At 46.1% G+C, this 18,803-nt stretch overlaps 1 protein-coding gene across 2 annotated transcripts in view; it reads left to right on the top strand.

Annotated features, from left to right (window-relative positions):
- LOC147748438 (beta-1,3-galactosyltransferase 2-like) overlaps positions 1-18,803 on the top strand; it is a 290,254-nt gene that overhangs the window by 253,003 nt on the left and 18,448 nt on the right. The window contains exon 1 of one of the 2 annotated variants that reach the window (XM_086961621.1): positions 394-459. The exons of the other annotated variant lie outside the window; for it this stretch is intronic. The gene's annotated coding sequence lies outside the window, so the exon portion shown is untranslated. Of the gene's footprint in view, positions 1-393; positions 460-18,803 lie in introns of those variants that run through there. 2 annotated transcript variants of the gene reach the window in all.

Genomic DNA, 18,803 nt, shown 5'->3' with positions numbered 1-18,803 from the left:
CACAAAGAAAATCACCATATTTGTTCATTTGATCTTTTCGTTTGTATTTTTATCGTCGTACCGCACACGTCTCTTTTGGTCTGTTGTGTAGGGTGGGGAGAGGATGTGGCCATACAGCCAGCGAACTGCCTATTCCCGGCTTCGGTTCAACATCCTGTGGTTCTGGGCACATCGCTTAATTTCCCCAGTGCCTAAAATGAATGTAACTGGTGCTTATGAAAAGCGCTCCAAAAACGTGCTCCATAAAATTTCGAACAATTGCATTTTTCGAGTGACTGATAAGCCGTTGCAAAAGAGGAACGCGTACCCACGTGTCCTTCCTACATCAGCATCCTGGCAGTTTTTTTTAAAACCACAAAACGATGCTTCTTTTATTCAGGGTATTCAAGGATTCTCCATTGAACCGGCGAGGTGGAGCCTGGCCCCCCGCGGAGGGGTGAGAGGAACGGAGTGCGGGAGGTGAGTGACCTGGGGCCTCTCCTGAGATGATGAGTGAAGGAGGCGCCAGTTCTGGTCAGAGGGTTACACTCCCCTGTAGACACTCACATCATCATGTGACTGGTACTCGTATAATAAAGCGCCTCTTCGGGTCGAGTTCGCGCTATGTACGACTGCCCATCCCATGCTTTCTGTGACTCCTCTCTAGCCTTCACTTCTCCGCGCCTTTTCCTCTGAGGAAGAGAAAGGTAGAAAACCGTTACAAAGGGTGAAAGCAGAAGTGAGACAGAGGGACAGGGGATGTCTGGCAATACATAGATTAAAGAGGCGTGAGGCGGATTCAGGACTGGGTAGCCTTGCTGTTGGCGTGCCGCCATTTCATTGCACCAGCCGCGGGCTTCTGAACAGGGCCTTCACTTAACATTAAGCACTTCCTGCTAGGGGCAGTGTGACGTGTGCCGCCCCGCCCTCCCCCACACACCTGGGCACGTCCTGTGCCTCATCCTCCCAAAGGAAAGATACATGTTTATAGACTGGCGCACCCTTTTAATGATAAGTTAAATGTTTCTGTTTTGGGTGGGTACATCCTGTGCAGCACCCCTCCGAAGAAAAGCTCATTGTTTTTTGGGGAGGCAGATTCTGTGGCGCACCCTTCTAAAGAAAAGAACAAATGCTTTTTGAGCTTGTGTTCTAGTGTTCTCATGGCCTCGGAGTGCGAATCGAAGCAGGGTGGTGCTTGTTGTGTCCTAGCAGACACAGTCTAAGGGTTAAATTGTAAAGCCTACACTAAACACCCACCCACCACTGATGTCACGAGGCACGTGACATCAGTCAATAAAAGGAGCCGAGCGCACGTGCTCGTGACTCACTAACCATCTACCTAACTGGTGTCCGTGTCACACTTATTACGAGCATGTGGGCCTAGGGCCCCACAACTCAACAGTGCTGGCTGAATCCCCGTAAAGTGGTGGTATATTCATATGCCGTCTCCTTCGATAGACGCACTGTTGTGATGCAACACTCCAGGAATTTTTATTTGGGTGGGCCAATAGTGCATTAGGGTGGGCCACTGCGGGCCTAATTTGTCGCTTCTGGAGTTAGCCTATAAGCCCTAGATTACATCATATCTGCTTGCAAATAGTCACCGACACCATGATACAACAGATTGCTTCTGCGTGTATTCAGAGCATGTTGAGAGTTATTTGAAAGTAAGAGCAATCTCTGGACTTAACTGCAAACCCTCAAATTCCAGCAGTCTAGGTTTCAACACAAGTACTTGAATGCCAAGTATATTTTAATAGTTCAAGATTAAGGAAGTCCTTATTATCACACGAAAGCCTTGACATCATTGTACTAGAAACATTGCAATTTGTCCAACGCTTAATTTTCTGCACAAATCCCTCATGCCCTCCTCCTCAGACTCCCCTACTACTACTCTCCACCAGGGTCCCTTATCTCTCTGTAGCTCCCCCTTCACCCAATGACCTCCTCCTCGAATTCCCTCCCTACCACCACTCACTCTTCACCAGTCCCACTCATGTCTCCATAGCCCCTCTCCCTATGACCTCCTCCTCGGATGCCCTCACTGCCACGCTCCACCAGTGCCCCTCATCTCTCCATAGCCCCTCCCCCATGACATCCTCCTCTGATTCTCTCACTTCCACCCTCCAACAGTGCCCTTCATCTCTTCGTAGCCTCTCCCCCTCATGACCTCCTTCTCAGACTCCCATCCTACCACCACTCTTCACCAGTCCCCCTCATCTCTCCTTAGCCCTTCCTGCTCATGACCTCCTCACTACCACCCTCCACCAGTGCCCCTTATCTCTCTGTAGCGCCCCTTGCCCCCCTCCACCCCATGACCTCCTCCTCAGATTCTCTCCCTACCACCCTCCATCAGTGCCCATCAGAGGCGCAACTAGAGTCAAATTTCGGGGGGGGGGCTGAGAACAAATTTCAGGGGGGGGCTGAATCTTTAGGCAATCGGCAGAGTCGAGCTGCAGGGGCTCTTAGAAGCGGCGAAACAACAACAAAGCCCCATTAGCATGCACTAGGTCTTTTAAAGACCTGTGAAGTGCTCGGGTGCGGCTGTGAATGGGCCCGGGAAGTGTCTCATCCCGGGCTGCCACGCACGACGGGGGGGGGGGCTGAAGCCCTTTGAGGCAAATGGGTGTTGCGCGCCTGGTGCCCATCATCTCTCCGTACCCCCCCCCCCCCCCCCTATTGGCCTCCTTCTCGGACACCCTCACTGCCACCCTCCACCAGCACCCCTCATCTCTCCATAGCCACTCTCTCATATGCATTTCATTTGTTGTATTGCGCTACTCATAGTGTAGGGTGTCACAGTACTTTACATTACGCACACATTATGCACAGACAATGAATCATACAAGTATGTAAATAAGCCTATATGGATTGTCACATAAGCTAATGAGGATTACCAGGTGTAGGAATCCCGTCATCCATACTGGTGGGCAGTATGTCTTAAGAGGGTTAGGTCTGGAGAAGCACAAACACAGGATTTAAATCATATTCAAGTGGTCCGGGGTTGGCTTTACTGATTAAAATGTATATCTGCCCGAACAAACTCTTTATAGCAACATTAGAATAATGAAAAACGGGGGAAATTCTAGCTATATCGCAATACAAAAAAAAAAGTTTTAATTATACCATTCAGGTTTGTATGCAGCTCTTTGATGACAGTTCATAGGTCACTGTCCTATGTTAGGATTGTAACTTCTGAACTGCGTGTAACAAAAGGATCTCTGTAACAAATGCAGTAACCCACTGAGCTATCCACATAAAGTACAGTTTATCTGCATTTCAAAACTACAAACAGAGAAAAGATTTCTGTCCAGCAGGATCATTAATCAACAGAGTTATCGGAACATTTTAATAGTAGTCTTCCATTGGTGGCAGAGACAGTCATGATAATGATACAATTGATTTAAATGAAAAAATACACAGAATACACAAAGTATGTGTCTTGCTGGGCACACACAGATTAAAAAAATATGAGCAAATAGCCACACAATCTCGAAGCATACACAAAGTATGTATCTTGCAGGGCCTTTGAAGATTTAAAAAAACGGAACAATAGCCATATATTCTCTTACCTGCTCTGTTGGAACTCTGTCTCACAGCCCAATCTGATAAGCAGCTGAAGGGGTCAGGAAAGGTGAATCAGGATAAACAAACTCCTTTTCTCCAGCACTGAAAAGAAGGAAATATCCACACAGCAGGAGGGTACACAAACCCAATGCCAAAGAAAGGATTTGTCCCCTTCACCATGCCCCTATTGTACCTGCACCAGTGGGGGGAGGGGAGGAGGAGGTGCACAGCCCACCTTTCTAAAAGGAGATGTGTCATTGGGGGTACCTGTGAGAAAGAGCCCAGGCCCAATCACGCAACTCCTAGAAAAAGAGGAAAAATAACGTTCAGAGGAACATTTTAAATTGCAGTGGCCCTTTTCTGTTGGCCTTCCTGACGTCATTGCGAGGGCCAAGGTTCATGTTTGGGTGGGCCAGGCTCATGTTTGGGTGGGCCTGGCCCACCAGGCCCACCTGCAAGAACCAACTATCAGGCCCTACCAACTTACTGCAAGGTCATGCCTTGTCCCTATACGCCCCTAACCAGGCAAGAAGATTTTCTGCGATGGTTTCATCCCCAACTGTGGACAAATTAATGCAGTCTATTAAGAAACACGACTCCCCCCAGATACACCCCAGGGCTATGGTCTGTAAGTAGCAAGCCCTGGCAAGACTCACTATTTTTGTCACTAGGAATTTGCTTAGAGTGGAACAACGGCCTCACAGACCCGCTTCCCCTATCAGGAGATCTCGAATGTCTGCACCAAGGTGTACCCCGGGTAAGGACATGTCGACCCCTACCTCTACCCCAAGCGTCCCGGTATACCTGTTCCATTCTCGTGCCCTCCCCAAGTGTGTGCTAAATATGTTAGGGCTGTCTGATCCAGGAAAATTAGACCTGCCGCCATAGGGCCACCTGATGGGCCCAATTGATGGCCTTACACTGTGTCTGATAAGACACAGCACTCCTGACGCTGACACCCACTGTTGGTGCAACTGAAAAGGCTACCCGGGGAACTACGGTCCCGCCAAAATGTCCCACGGCGTCTCGTGAAGTCCATGAATCACTCACCCTGACCACTACACTCTGGGAAATGTTTAGTGTATGCCTACCTCCTCACTATGGAATATCCCCACCGCGCGGTGTCTGCTACAATGGCAACTGGGATCCTGGGCACCGTAAAGGCAGAGTACTGCTTCCTGACAAGGGGTGCTGAGGTGTTGCATACGCCTATTACTCCTGGGTTAGGCCAAGCTGGCAAGGCACATACCTGAGTACTGCCACATTACTGCGACTGGCACGACCAAGTGGTAATGTACCAATATATACTGACTCAATCACTTCCGGGTCACCAGGGGAGCCGGGGCAAGTGGGGCCGGTGCGCCCCGCCATAAGTGCGGCGGGGCTGATGTCGGCCCCGCCTTTCCAGATGGACCAACCCTGAAAGACAAACGCCGAAGCCGGACCTCACTACTGTCGGTACCACGGGGCAGGAAACCAAGCCAGGAATGTCGGAACACATGGGAGCTCAACACCCACATTAGGAAGCCACATGCCGCCCAGGGCGGCGAAAAGGAAGCAACAGACACAAACATACAAACTCATGCGGGAGTGAGCGCACCACACCCACCCTACTGTGTCTACAGACACAAAAGAAGAGGTAGTGTGGAGGGGACGGTGCCGTTTTATTTTGGTAGGGGGTGTGTCTACGAGGCGCAGGGCTCTCATTGCGTAATGGAGATAAGCGAGAGGGATATGGAAGTAATGCTTGGATACTACAGGGAAACCTTGCCTGGGGTCAGAGTGCTGCTCACAGGAGCACAAAAAGCAACGGCATGCCCTCCCCGCAGGTCACTGAGCTGGGATCTTGCAGTAACGTCATCTCCGTGGTTAGTGAGTTCTTGTGACTGCAGCGCCCCAACACCCCCTAAAACTCCTAATGATTTCTCCCAGAAAGGTCTAATGTTTAATGCTTCAATTACATCCCTGTAATTTCATCACTCCGAGTTCTTTTTCACCATAATTAATTACATATTGAGGGCGACGTGCCTCACAGACGCAAACCCCCAAACTAAAAAAAAGAACTTAAGTCCATGGATATAGGAAGTGTTGGGGGGGTTATCCCCCACGGATATTCAAGTGGAAGAGACAACTGTCGGGGGACGCAGGGGACATAAAATCTCCTATGCACTTCCACTGTTCGCTTAGCCATTGGAGCGGTAAAACTTGACCTATAACGGCCCCGCTTTTGACCTGCTTATCTGCCTTCAGTCAGGGTCGGATTTGAAAGTTGGATTACTTACTCTCTGTTGGAGACAGACAACTGATGTAGGCCATTTTTTTCAGGTTTGGGCCATGCTCCCCACCAAGAAAAACAGTTGCAGCCGGTGCTGGTAAGCGTGGAGGGGAGAAGGATGACAGATAACGAAATAGGGAAAATAAAATATATAAATAAAGCCACTTACCTTGCGCATTTATTTATTTTATTTTCCCTATTCCTTAGTCTATCACTCCCAGCCCCCCAACCCCACCCCGCGCAGACTGCTAGCTCAAATTTTTGCTCCCCACTGTCATTTTCCATAGAATCACAATGCTCAGTCTGAGGAGGTGGGCTTGTGGGGCATCACCACCTGTCCTGGGTTAAGGGTACCTGCGGGGAGGCCTCTGCTTCTGAGTAGGAGAGTTCGCACCCCCTGGCAAAGGAGAGTGCTGGGACCTATAGAAGGAATTGATCCCCAGAAAGGCTGGCCGCTCCCACACTCAAGGTGGTCAAGTGAAGCATCTATTTTATGCAACTCACCTCAAATATAGAAATACACTGGAAAACAAACCTATTCCTTACCTGTTTATTGCAGATTTTCCACTTAATGGAAGTGTATTGAGCAGTGCTTTAAATGGGAAAAAATAAGAGCAGGTACTCATTAAAATGTACTATGGGTGTGGCTAGTGGGCGGGGCTATAGTTGGGGCTAAGGGCAAGTCATGATGCTACATAAGACACTTCTACTATTGAGTATTCATATTGCCCTTGGTAGAAGTCTTAGATTCTCTCTGCACATGTGGCACAAGACATATATAGTAATTAACAGCTAGTATGATATCATAACCCTCAGAAAGATGTATGCAGTCCATTGCAAGAGAAAGGTTATTCTGGACAATCAGCTTGACGCCTCAGGAGATTCAGTACCAATTTACCAGGTTTAGTCCTGCGTATAATAATCAGCAGAATCTTGATGATGATTTCTATCCACTAGTATGCGATCTTGGCTTTGCTCTTTGTTACGTGATCCAGTAGTGGTGAGGTGTGGCGCCGCGGCCAGGGGGACTGACTCCGGAATCTGGGGATCATGGTTCGATCCCCAGGGCCGGTGGCAGATTAGCCCAGCACCATGTGACTCTGGGCAATAGCTTGCTTAATCTTCCCGACGGCCCCCAGCGCCTAGAGACCCTTACGGGTGATTTGTGCGCTTTACAAATGTGGATTATTAGTAGTGTATGATCTGGGGCCAGCCAGTGGTTTATTTTGCCCCAACAGGGAGTGAAATTGGCTCAGCACTGTGTGATCTTGACCCATGCTGTGTTGTCCTAGGCTTGTAACGAGCGGACATAACTCAAAACAGTTTGTTTTTAAGCCATCCCTATCTGATCCTGAGCCATTGCTGTAATTTAGGCCAGTACTAATACTGAACCATCGATTTACTATCTTGTGCCAGTGACATGGGTCTTAGCTCAGCCCTGTCTGATCATGGCTCAGTCACTTTAGATCTTTGCTAAGTGCTTCGTTTCGCACAGAGGACAGATAATGAAAAGATCAGGGGGATTTAATGAATAGCACCTCTTAGTTCCTTTTTTAAAAAAAAATATTTTTATTTGAGTTCCCCCCCCCCCCATTTTCGTTGTACAGAACACAGAAGAAAATTCAGTACATTTTAACATGCAGGACTTGTCACAAATCATAGAAAAATTATACAAATAGATCAAGCATAAGAGATGAAATATAAATGAAGGCAAAGCAAGACATACAGTTACAATAAAACAAAAGTTTAGCACAATTTATTTTCTAATCTACCCTGGATCTCTCTCTTTCCACTTCTGTATATGATCCCATATCTCGTTTCCAAGTTTCTTGCCTATTCTGCCCCTCCTTGCATAAATCGCTTTCTCAAGGTTAAAGGCAGCTAATAGTTTCTTTAACCATTGATGGAAAGTGGGTGGCAATGGGTCTAGCCATGCTGTAGCAATACAAAGTCATAGCCACAAAAATAAAATACTGGTAATTAGTCTTACCAAGACTATCCTCTATTCCTAGGAGTACAAGTGATGGTGTTAGGGTTATTTCTATTGTTAGTGATCTTTTAAGAAATACTTCAATTTCCTCTTGGATTGTTTTTAAGTGTGGACAATTAGCAAACATATGGACTAAGTCAGCCTGAGTACTGTCACATCTCGGACACGTAATGCCAGCTACTCCTCCCCACTGCGCCAACCTGGATGGAGTGTAATACAGAAAATACAGTGTTTTATAGTGCTGTGCCTGGAGTGATGCTGAGCATAGTAATTTCTGCCCTAGTTCCAAGGATCTATAGAAACTTTCCTTCTCTACGCCCACTTTTTGTATCCATTTGCCTTCATATTTTTCCAGATCATCTGGTTGATACTATATTAATTCGGAATAAAATCTTTTAATTGTACAATCTGGACCAGCCTGTATAGTGTCCAAAATTGAATTTGTTGCAAATCCCGCCGGCACTCCAGTTTTTGTCAAAATAAAACTTCTAATTTGCAAATATTTAAGATAATGGTTAGTATCTAGCCCGTATATTGCTTGTAAATTATTAAACTGCATCACCCCCTGTGCTCATATCAGATCACCCAATCTGTAAATCCCATGGTTGCCCTAATCCGAAAACACGGCCCCTTAAAATATATCACCAGGAAAATTAGGATTATTACTCAACCTAGTATAAGCATTATATCTGCCTAGGCCAAATTTTTTCGAAAAAGAAAACAAAATCTTTGCAAGCGGCCATAACCGTTTTGAATTTAATTCTCTTAAAATAACTATACTCAGTACACTTCGACAGGAAATTTTCCGCTTGATCCCCTAATACTAGTGAATAAATTGCCAATGTTCCTAACTCAGAATATCCTTCACTCTCTGCTCCTCCAAGCAGACCTGTCATATATTGGAGGCATGCTGCCCAATAATAAAATGTTAAGTCCGGTAGGGCCCACCCCCCTCGTTCCCTCGGTAATGCCATGTATCTAAGCGCCCTTCGAGTCTTCCCATGTGCCCACACAAATCGATTTACCATATGTTCCAAAAGCTTAAACCATTTTCCTTCAAATAATAAGGGTATGGCCCTAAATAAATACAAAAACTTTGGGAGAAAGATCATTTTGACTATGTTGGTTCGGCCTACTATCCAAAAATGTATATTATTTAGTCTGTCTAAATCCTTCTTAGCTTTATTTATTATTGGCAATATATTTACAACCACAAGATTGTCTAAATCTGGGGTTATTGTTACCCCTAGATAAACTCCACTTTGGACCACCCGGCAATCAGTACAATCTATCTTGTTATTTTTAATAATTTTTGTTTTTGCAGTATTGAGGGCATAGCCAGGCACTTCTCCAAATAATTGCGCTTCTACCTCGAACAACTCTATAGCTTCTGTGAGCCTAGATGTTACAATCGCCACATCATCAACATAGGCCTGGATTTTGCAAAGGCCTCCATCAGTCTCTACTGGGTAAATATTGTCATTTAATTCTATACGCCTATATATGGATCCATATAAAGGGCAAATAAAAGCGGGGAGCAAGGGCACCCCTGCTGTGTACCCCTCTTTATCTGAAAAGATAACGTATACCCTCCGTTTACTCTTATACGAGCGGTCGGTCCTGCATATAGTACCTGTAGGGCTTTCACTATTCCCTCCCCAAATCCCACCCTTCTCAAAATAAACCAAAGAAAGTCCCAGGAGACCCGATCAAAAGCTTTTTCAGCATCCAATAACATCACAGCGAGCGGCTCCTGTAACCTCTGCAAGATCAAAAAAAGTAATAACCTTTCGTGTATGATGAGTGGTACCCCTCCCTGGTATAAACCCATGTTGATTAATACTAACCAGAGTGTCAATTACCTTCGCTATTCTCGGGGCGAGTATCTTCGAATATACTTTTGTGTCTCTGTTCATTAAGGTTATTGGCCTGTAAGACCCAGGTTGGTTTGATGGCTTGCCCTTTTTCAAGATTATAACAATGTCCGCCCCTGCCCAGCTATTTGGAGTTGATATTCCTGTCTGTGCTTGCTGCATTGTGGCAATGAAATCCTTTTTAATTATATCCCAAAATGTTTTATAAAATTCCAGTGGGATTTGATCAGGTCCTGCAGCCTTCCCTGACGGGAGGCTGGTTAAAGCAGTCAATATTTCTTCTGGTGTGAACAAAGCCTCTAATATATTAGTCTGTTCTTCTAATAGAGTAACTACCGGTATGTTATGTAGATAATTACTTATTTTGGGAATATCAGTCAGGCAATCTTGATCATACAAAGAAGTATAACATTTTCTAAAGACTTCTTGGATCCCTACTGAGTCTGTGACTATTGTTCCTGCATCATCCTGTATCTCTCTTATTTGCCCTATAGAGACATTCTGTCTTGTGCGAATAGCAAGTGTACGGCCAACGGTTTCATTAAATTCATAACATCTTTCTCTGTTTGCTAGATATATTTTCGGTGCCTTATTAGCTATACCCTCCTCCGCCTCCATCCTTGCTTTTGCTATTCTAATCAATACTTGATCTAAAGGGGCACCTCTAAGCACACTCTGAGTTAATTCCTCCTCTGCCACTGCTTGAACCAGTTCCGCCTTCCTTTTGTCTGTCCCTTCTTCGGCTTGCTACACTAAAGCTTATTGTCTCCCATCGAACGGCCGCCTTAAATGAGTCCCACATATTCCCTGTTGCCGTACTGCCTCTATTGATATCTAAGAAACTCCTGATCCAATTCCTCATATGCATAATTTAGGCATCACCCTTTAGTAGCCCTCTCTCAAATGTCCAAGCTCGGGCCAAGTCAGTGCTCACCCCAATATTTAGTGTTAAGATCAGGGGATTGTGATCGGATATTATCCGCGGAAGTCTTTCAATCTTAACTTTAGGTTGCAGAGAGTATGAAATGAAAAAATAATCTAGTCTAGCACAGACTTTATGTGGGGCTGAGTAGTAAGTAAATCCCTGCTCAGCAGGTTTTAGGGCCCCCCATACATCCACTAACGCATTATTTCTTATGAGGTTATATAGTGAGCGCCAAATTCTCTTTTTCCTGCCGTGATAACCCCCGCCGGGCGCCATTCCCAGTCCTTCTGCCCCATTAATATTGAAGTCCCCAGCCAGGATTACATTAGGGGACCAGGTGGCTAATTCCAGATCCAAGAAATCCAGAATATCCGGATCATCTTCCGTTGAACCATAAACGCAGCCTACAGTAATCCATTTCTCATTAACTTTACACTCTATTAGGACCCATCTCCCCCATTGATCTTCGAGCTTCCTCCTTACTATAATATCCCTACATTTGCCTAATATTGCCACTCCTCTATTCTTAGCCCCTTGCTTAGAATATGCTAATACAGTGAATCCCAGTTGTTCTAATAGGTAACCTTGCCCCCCTTCTACATGGGTTTCCTGTAAACAAACCAAGTTCACATTTAGGGATCTTAACCATGTTGCAACCCTCCGTCTTTTAATTCGGACATTTAGACCACAAACATTGACCGTAACTACACGTATACTCATTAGTGTACATCAAGTGGATTTCCCATCAGGCTCATACCAGCAATAAACAGTATTTTGACATTTATCTCTTGCTGAGATACATTCTCCCAATTAGACACATCAAATTTTTCCATGCTGCCCTGCATGTGATAACTCAAACAAAAAACACTGTGCTCTGTACCACTCCTCCACCCCCCCCCCCACCCCCCTCCCACCCCTCCCTTACGGGCAAATAGGTCAGTCCTGATCTATGCGTGACAGCTGTAGCCCCAAGTGTCACCCGCCCCTCCTGCTCCCGCTCCTAAAAGAATCTTCACATGCCTCTGAGATACACACCGCTAGATGTTACTGCTGCTGCTAAATTTTAGTCCAAATTTGACCCTTAAACTCATCTTTTTTTCCTGGATTATGCCTTATTACTTCCGATGTTTGGAGGCCACCATCATAGACTTTGAACCTTCTTTCCTCCCTTTCACCTCATCCAAGTATGCCTGCGCTTTGATTTCTGAAAAGAAAATCTTAGTATGCCCATTAACTATAACTTTAAGGCGACAAGGAAACATCAAATAGGCCTCACGGCGATATTTTGAAAGGGGGTTATCATTTGCCTCATGCGCCATTGCCTTTCCACTGTCGCATGACAGAAGTCCGGCCGGGCAAAAAACGTTGTGCCTCAGGTTTGGCTTTATCCATAATTTCCTGCCTTAATAGGAAATTTCCTACATATATCAGAATCGCCCTCGGTTTATCTGATGTTTGCTCTCTCCTTTGTACCATAGGGAACCTGTAAGCCCTTTGTATCTCACTATCCCAATTCCAGACAGACAATTCTGGAAAAGCCCCCTTAAGCAAAGTAACAACAAATGCTCGCACATCCTGCCCCTCTTTTCCTTCCGCGACCCCTAGAAGTCTAACATTGTTCCTTCTCTGTCGATTTTCATAGTCCTCGAGCTTCCAATGGACATCCGACGCCATCTTTTCCTGCTCGTTTTTGAACTCATTCCATTTTCCAACGTCCTCCTCTAGTCTCTCAGTTCTTGCTTCCACTTCTGTGACCCTGGCTTCCATGTCTGCATAAAGTTTATTCACCCTGCGTAGTGAGCCCTGTATTTTTTGGTTGGCCTGCTTCGCCCCCCGAGACTCACTTCTGGCCTCCCCCTGCATTTGTTTCCGAGTAGCATAGAGCATATCCATGGTGGTTGTCTGTCCTGGGGTGTTTTTCTGAGTTTGAGGTAGAGTAGTGCCTCCTTCTTGGTAAAGCTGGGAGGTTGCTGAATAGTTCCAGTCTAGCTTTTTGGATACCTCTGCATGGGTCGGACTCGCATTACTCTTTGCCCGGTTATGTGATCTACTCTTAAGACTTCTCAGTGGCTTGGCCCTCCGTTTTGTGCATACCTTGTGCACTAATGCGCTTTCTTGAGATGACGCTGCGGAGTCTGTTCTCCCCTCAACTTCTGAGGTGTCAGACTGACTTCCCGTTGCAGAGCCAGATGCTGTCTTTTTATCGTCCTCCTCCCCCTCTTCATCATTGACAGAGTAAAAGCAATCATCGCTGGGAGATCCTGGATTGAGCAACCCACCCCTTGCCTGTACTCTAGATTTGATGCATGCATTGTGCACATCAGGTATTGGGCCACCCCCAACCTCAGCACCATCAATATCAGGAAAATTATCCTTAGGTCGCGATATCTGCTCTATGTCCAGTGGTAACGGCATAGTAGGCTCCAGGCCCTCCTTCGAGCCCACCTAATGATCCCTAGAGTGATTTATTTCATCCTCTAGTATTGCAGAGGTACATTGTACATCAGTGCGCACATTTTGGGTCAATAATAAAGGTGAGGGTAGGGTGCAGCTATCCACCTCTAACAGTGATTCTCTGCTATCAACAGTCTCAGTTTCAGCATTACGCCCAGTCAGTAGTAAAGGTTCGCCCCCAGCAGCGCCCTCCTTACCACATTGCTTTATAGAGTCCGTGAAGTCTGCTTGCATCGCCTGTGATTGCGGGTGCACTCCACCATTACCGTCAACCGCACCAGCGTCAACCCCAATCCTTGTAATTTGTTCGTTCTGCACAGCAACTGCGGCCACAGGCAGATGCGCAGATGATTGTTGCCTCTCTGAGCTCCGCACGTCGTTCTCAATGGCTGCCGCAGCCTCTACCGTCCTGATCCTGTCATCGTGCAGCTCTGGGCTCGGCGCCTGTGTTTCTGCTAAATATCCCGTGCTGCCGCCTCCTACCCTACGGACTGCAGGTGAGGCGGAGGTTACCGGTCCTGATACTTGCGTTGCAAACGTTTCCCGGAGGGTAGGTTGTCGTAGATTCCCCTCCTTGGTAGATACTTCGCTGTTCTGTCGTTTAGCATTCTTTTTAATTGCTGTAGTTTTCTTTTCCTTGTCCTTTGACGTTGTGCTTTTTTCAGGAGGAGCGATTTCCGTATTATCCATATTCTCCTGCCTTTTATTTCTCCATAATTGGGCTGCTGATCTCAGGTTAGTCGACATTGCGACTGACATTGAAGCTGTGCCCGGATCACTGAAGATAGCTTTGTCCGCTTCTTTTTCCTTATCGTTCTGTGGTTTCTGGAGTCGAGGGGCCATAGCTTGCTTCTCAGCTCATCTTACCCCCTGATGTGGAGTGTCAGTTCTCAGCGTGTTTAGCCAGAGATGGAAATGTGGCAGCCGCGATGCACTTCTCGCTAGCCAGACAATAATGCCGTAAATCAGTTCAAATGAGTGAGGCATACTCCGCTTCCCACATACTCCTAATCGATTTTTAGCAGCAATCAGTGGTCAGCGGCACTCAGAGGTAGTACCAAACTTCCAACATAGCAGGAGCAAGAAAAAAGGCGACTTCTCCCTACGGCCTGTCAGCGGCCATCTTGCCTCCCCAGCAACTCTTAGTTACTAATGGCATGCATGCAAAACTTAATGATGGAGGTGGGGAAGTTAAAATTATATTTAAAAGTGTCCATGCTTTCCTCATTCCAATAAAAGCTAAGAAGAATAATGCAGCTTTTGCAACATATGTCTCTAAAACTATTAGGTATTTCCAATAGGTTGGCACGTATAGAGGAGGGTGTGTAATGTGAGTGGCCAGGGTCCTTTCACTTATCTTCCCCTACTATAGAAGGAGATTGAGGGTACAGCTCCTGGAGAGCAGTTACAACGCACACACTTACCCATCACTGCTTTCTCAAATGTTTCTGTTTATCTAGGGAACACCAATTTGTACCTGTGAAGTCCTTGGCACCTCCCCCTTCAGCACCACAGTATGTGTTGTACTCACTTTAAGGGCGTATTCTAATTTCCTCTTTCAGGAAAGAGGCATATTCATGAGGCCCAGTGCATTTATATGGACTGACCACAACTGGTGCTTGTGAGAAGCTGGCTTGGTATATGGTGTACACTTATGTAAGTGGGCACCTTGCCCCAATCCAAACAACCCATATGATGATTTAAGAGGTCTTAGACACCATCAGAAAGCACTCTAAGTGGTGGCTGTGGAGAGCAGCCTTCAGGCCTAATCCAGAAGGAGTGTAAAGCAGCTTGTTTTACCAGAACATAATCTTATTGATATAGATTAAGTGAAAAAGAACCACACAGTGTATTCATAAAAATATGTATTTATTATAGAACACTCACCTACACTTACAGATATCTCCTAACCGGAGATATACACGATGCACACAATACTGTGTTGTGGTATTGCTCCAGTGCTGCAGAGTAATGCTCAGGTGGTGCTGCGGTGGCACTGCGAAAGTGGTGCTGAGTGACGCGGACAGGTGCTGCAGTGGTGCTGCTGTGGTGCTGAGGTGGTGTTGCACTGTCTACTTGCAGGATATAATGTTAAGTAACCTCACATTAATTGCTGAGTTTGGGGAGCACAAGGAGGCATTCCTTGATATAGGCTTTATTTCACCAATGATTGAAACCTGAAAGAAAGCATAAAACATTAAAAGCATGCAGCTTAAAGCTGCTTATTTTCATTAAATGGTGCAATAACAGCATTTTTATCTCTTTAATCGTATCCAAATAATCAAGTTGTCAAAAGCTCAATTTAAATAGGTTGATCCTACTCTCAGCCATCTTCCTAAACTACACTTCCATTAAGTAAGTACATTATATAAGGTTTGTACATTTAAGCTAATGAAACCAAAAATGTTATAGGATAAAAAACAACCTAGCCTCCGGTTGAAAAAGCACTCTGTAACCAAAGACAGTACAAAACAAGATAAGGACATGATTTTCAGCCCTCGTCTGAGCTCGTTCGGAAAGCCAAACAAGCTGAGGCAAAAGAAAAAGTAGCGCATTGAAACTACCATATATGACCAATAGTGAAATGATCCATGTAACAGTGCCAGTCTCCAGGGCGTGACCACAACAGCAAAAGGAGGGACAAATGTAAACTATTCACCAACAAAATCAAAGGAATTTCGAAAGGCACATGAAGAAACGAATGAAAACGGATGGGCGTGCTGAAAGCTCATACAGTAGACACAGTATATCTTGAGAGACAGCGACTGCGCTGCCTACGTGAGACCTAAAAAATGGCTAAATACGAACAAGCGCTTGGAAGCTGCACCTGGTCCCATGGACTATTTCTTCAGATTCCCGGAGACTTTGTAACTGCCAAATTGTCAAGTTGGTGATGGTGTACTGATAAGGCCTAGTGTACCCAAGATCACAAGCGTGTCTGATTAAACTTGTTGCAGATTCATTGTCTATTATCAAAGTTCGCTAAAACCCTCCATAGACTTGGCTGTATGGAATGTAAATAATAATTTGTCAAAACAATCAACAGTAAAAGCAACTGGCACAGGCAGTCTCTTCAGATAGGTATGTGCTAGTGAGAAACATGTTTTGTACTTTCAAATGCCCTGCAAAACAAGCATTTACAATGCAATGGTCTCAGCATTATTAAAGGTAGAGCTATTGGCATTGCTCATGGCATTTTTTTTAAAATCATAAATAAATGACATTGTCATTTACATTGCTAATAGCTTAATCGTTAAATAAATGGCATTGTCATTTACAATGCCAATAGCTTAATCGCTGGCAAATGCATGACCTATTGCATTTACACCCACACAGAGCCTCACACACAAAGCCACCCACACACACACATACAGAGCCACCCACACAGAGCTACCCACACAGAGTCATTCACATAGAGCCACCTACACAGAGCCACCCTCACACAGACAGAGCCACCCACACATAGAGCCACCTACAAAAAAAGCTATCCACACAGAGCCACACACACACACACAGAGCCACACACACAGCCCCCCACACACACAGCGCCATACACACACAGCGCCACACACACACAGCGCCATACACACACAGCGCCACACACACAATGCCATACACACACAGCGCCATACACACACAGCGCCACACACACACAGCGCCACACACACACACAGCGCCACACACACACACAGCCACACACAGCCACACACACACACAAACAGAGCCACGCACACACAAACAGAGCCACACACACACAGAGCCCCCACACACACCCAGAGCCCCCACACACACCCAGAGCCCCCACACACACCCAGAGCCACACACACACACACCCAGACCAACATACGCACCCAGAGCCACATTCACACCCAGAGCCACATACACACCCAGAGCCACATACACACCCAGAGCCACATATACACAGAGCCACATACACACAGAGCTACACACACACACAGGAGAGCAAGCACAGCGAGGGGGCAGGAGAGCAAGCACAGCCAGGGGGCAGGAGAGCAAGCACAGCGAGAGGGCAGGAGAACAAGCACAGCAAAGGGGCAGGAGAACCAGGGGGATAATGTTTCTTGCGACATTTAACAGAACGATCTGTTATTTAAGCAGTTGTCCTATTACTCTGTTTCTGACAACAATTTGGGTGCCTTTGTCGAGGCCAGCTCCCACCTCAGCAAATAACACACCTGCCAAAATTGTAACAGCCGAGGAGCATGCATCCAAGTGTCAGCGTGGGGTGTGCGCACAGAGAAGGGCTATGCACTTGTGTTTGTGCCGCGAAGCAGGGGGGAGTGTGTCTGGGTTATCTCAGGGTGAAAACAACCAGCAACGAATAGTCCTTTTCGCAAGCAACATAAGCACCAAAACACGTCTGTGCAAAGCAGCTCACACGAAGCAAACAGGGACCAGACTTTACACAGTCTTAATTGTGCACAGAATTGGTTTGTCCAATAGGCAAAGACCCCGACGCACGTATTCTGCAAAAGGGCACGCAAACAGCAGGATTCTGCAGCAAAATATCAACAAACACCTTTAGATGAGAAAAAACCCACTACCGGGCCACTTTTGAAGCGCGTTGAAGCTTGTGAAAGTGAGAGGCTGCCCTGCTTTCGCAACAGCGTCTAAACATGAAAAGTGCAGTATAGTGTCTCTATGAAGAACTAACTTCTCGGCCCTATGGTGCTCAGCAGTAGCTTTCCTTGGAGAGCACAGCGCCAAGTTCACCCTTGGCAGGCAGGGAGACATCCCTCAGCTTTTTGGAGTGACAAAGAGTGCAGACCAGTACAGGGAGTCCTCTCAAAAATAACAACGCTACCCTATTCTTAATTGGGCCAGGGGGCAGTGCGCAGAGGACAAGTGCGCCCTAAATCCATGCACTCGGCTACGACCTCCCCGACCCCTCCCCCCCCCCCGGATGCTCGTCAAGCAGGCTTCAAAATACAGTCATCAGGCTTCAGGGTAGGTTCCAGTAATGTTTTAAAAAATGCCACAGTTCTTATTTGCCAAATTAAGTTCTTTTAGGCAAGTTCAGTGTTTTTGGTAAAGTTCCTGGAATGTTCGGTGCTTACTAGCGCTTCTGGGCGCTTCATAGCGCTTTTGTACGCTTCGTACGGCTTTCAGGGAAGAGCCCCACTATACCTCACGCTTCTCGCGTGAGGCGCCATACGGCGCGATCAATCTAAATGGAAGGTACGAGGCGTACCAGCAGACGTACTAAAAGCGCACTGTTCTCAGCGCACAGCTGAAATAAAGCAAATGCAGCACTAATCATTTTTTATTAGACTGGCGTTCTCAGGTGGCTAGACACATATCAGCAGATGAAAGATAAGCTACTGTTAAGATTTGAAAGAAGCAGATGTGTACGTCACTGCCTGGAACTTTGTGCACAGTTTAATATTCGTGTTTGACTTCCTGGTGTTCCTAAAATCACACTGGTGATTTTCTGAAGGGCATATTTTAGCCGAACGCCCCCCCCCCCCTTTCCTATTCCCCACGTCTTTTCACCGCCTTGATTTTAACCCATCTGATTTATGATTTGTATGAAGAGCATAGGCCTGTAGTGCCTGGAAGTGTTAGCACCTGTTTGTCAGTGAGCTGTATCAATAAGATACTAAACTAAATATACATTTAAGCTAGGGCACTTTACCCCCTTGCAAGTTGTTTTTTCTGGTGATGCCACCCTGCCCCAAAGTGAAACACGTGTCAATATTTCTATTGTCACCAGCCTCG

This window comes from Lissotriton vulgaris, chromosome 1_1 (assembly GCF_964263255.1).
Source record: "Lissotriton vulgaris chromosome 1_1, aLisVul1.2, whole genome shotgun sequence".
NCBI lineage: Eukaryota > Metazoa > Chordata > Amphibia > Caudata > Salamandridae > Lissotriton > Lissotriton vulgaris.
Note: the sequence above shows the minus strand (reverse complement) of the source record. Positions and strands in the feature narration are given on the sequence as shown.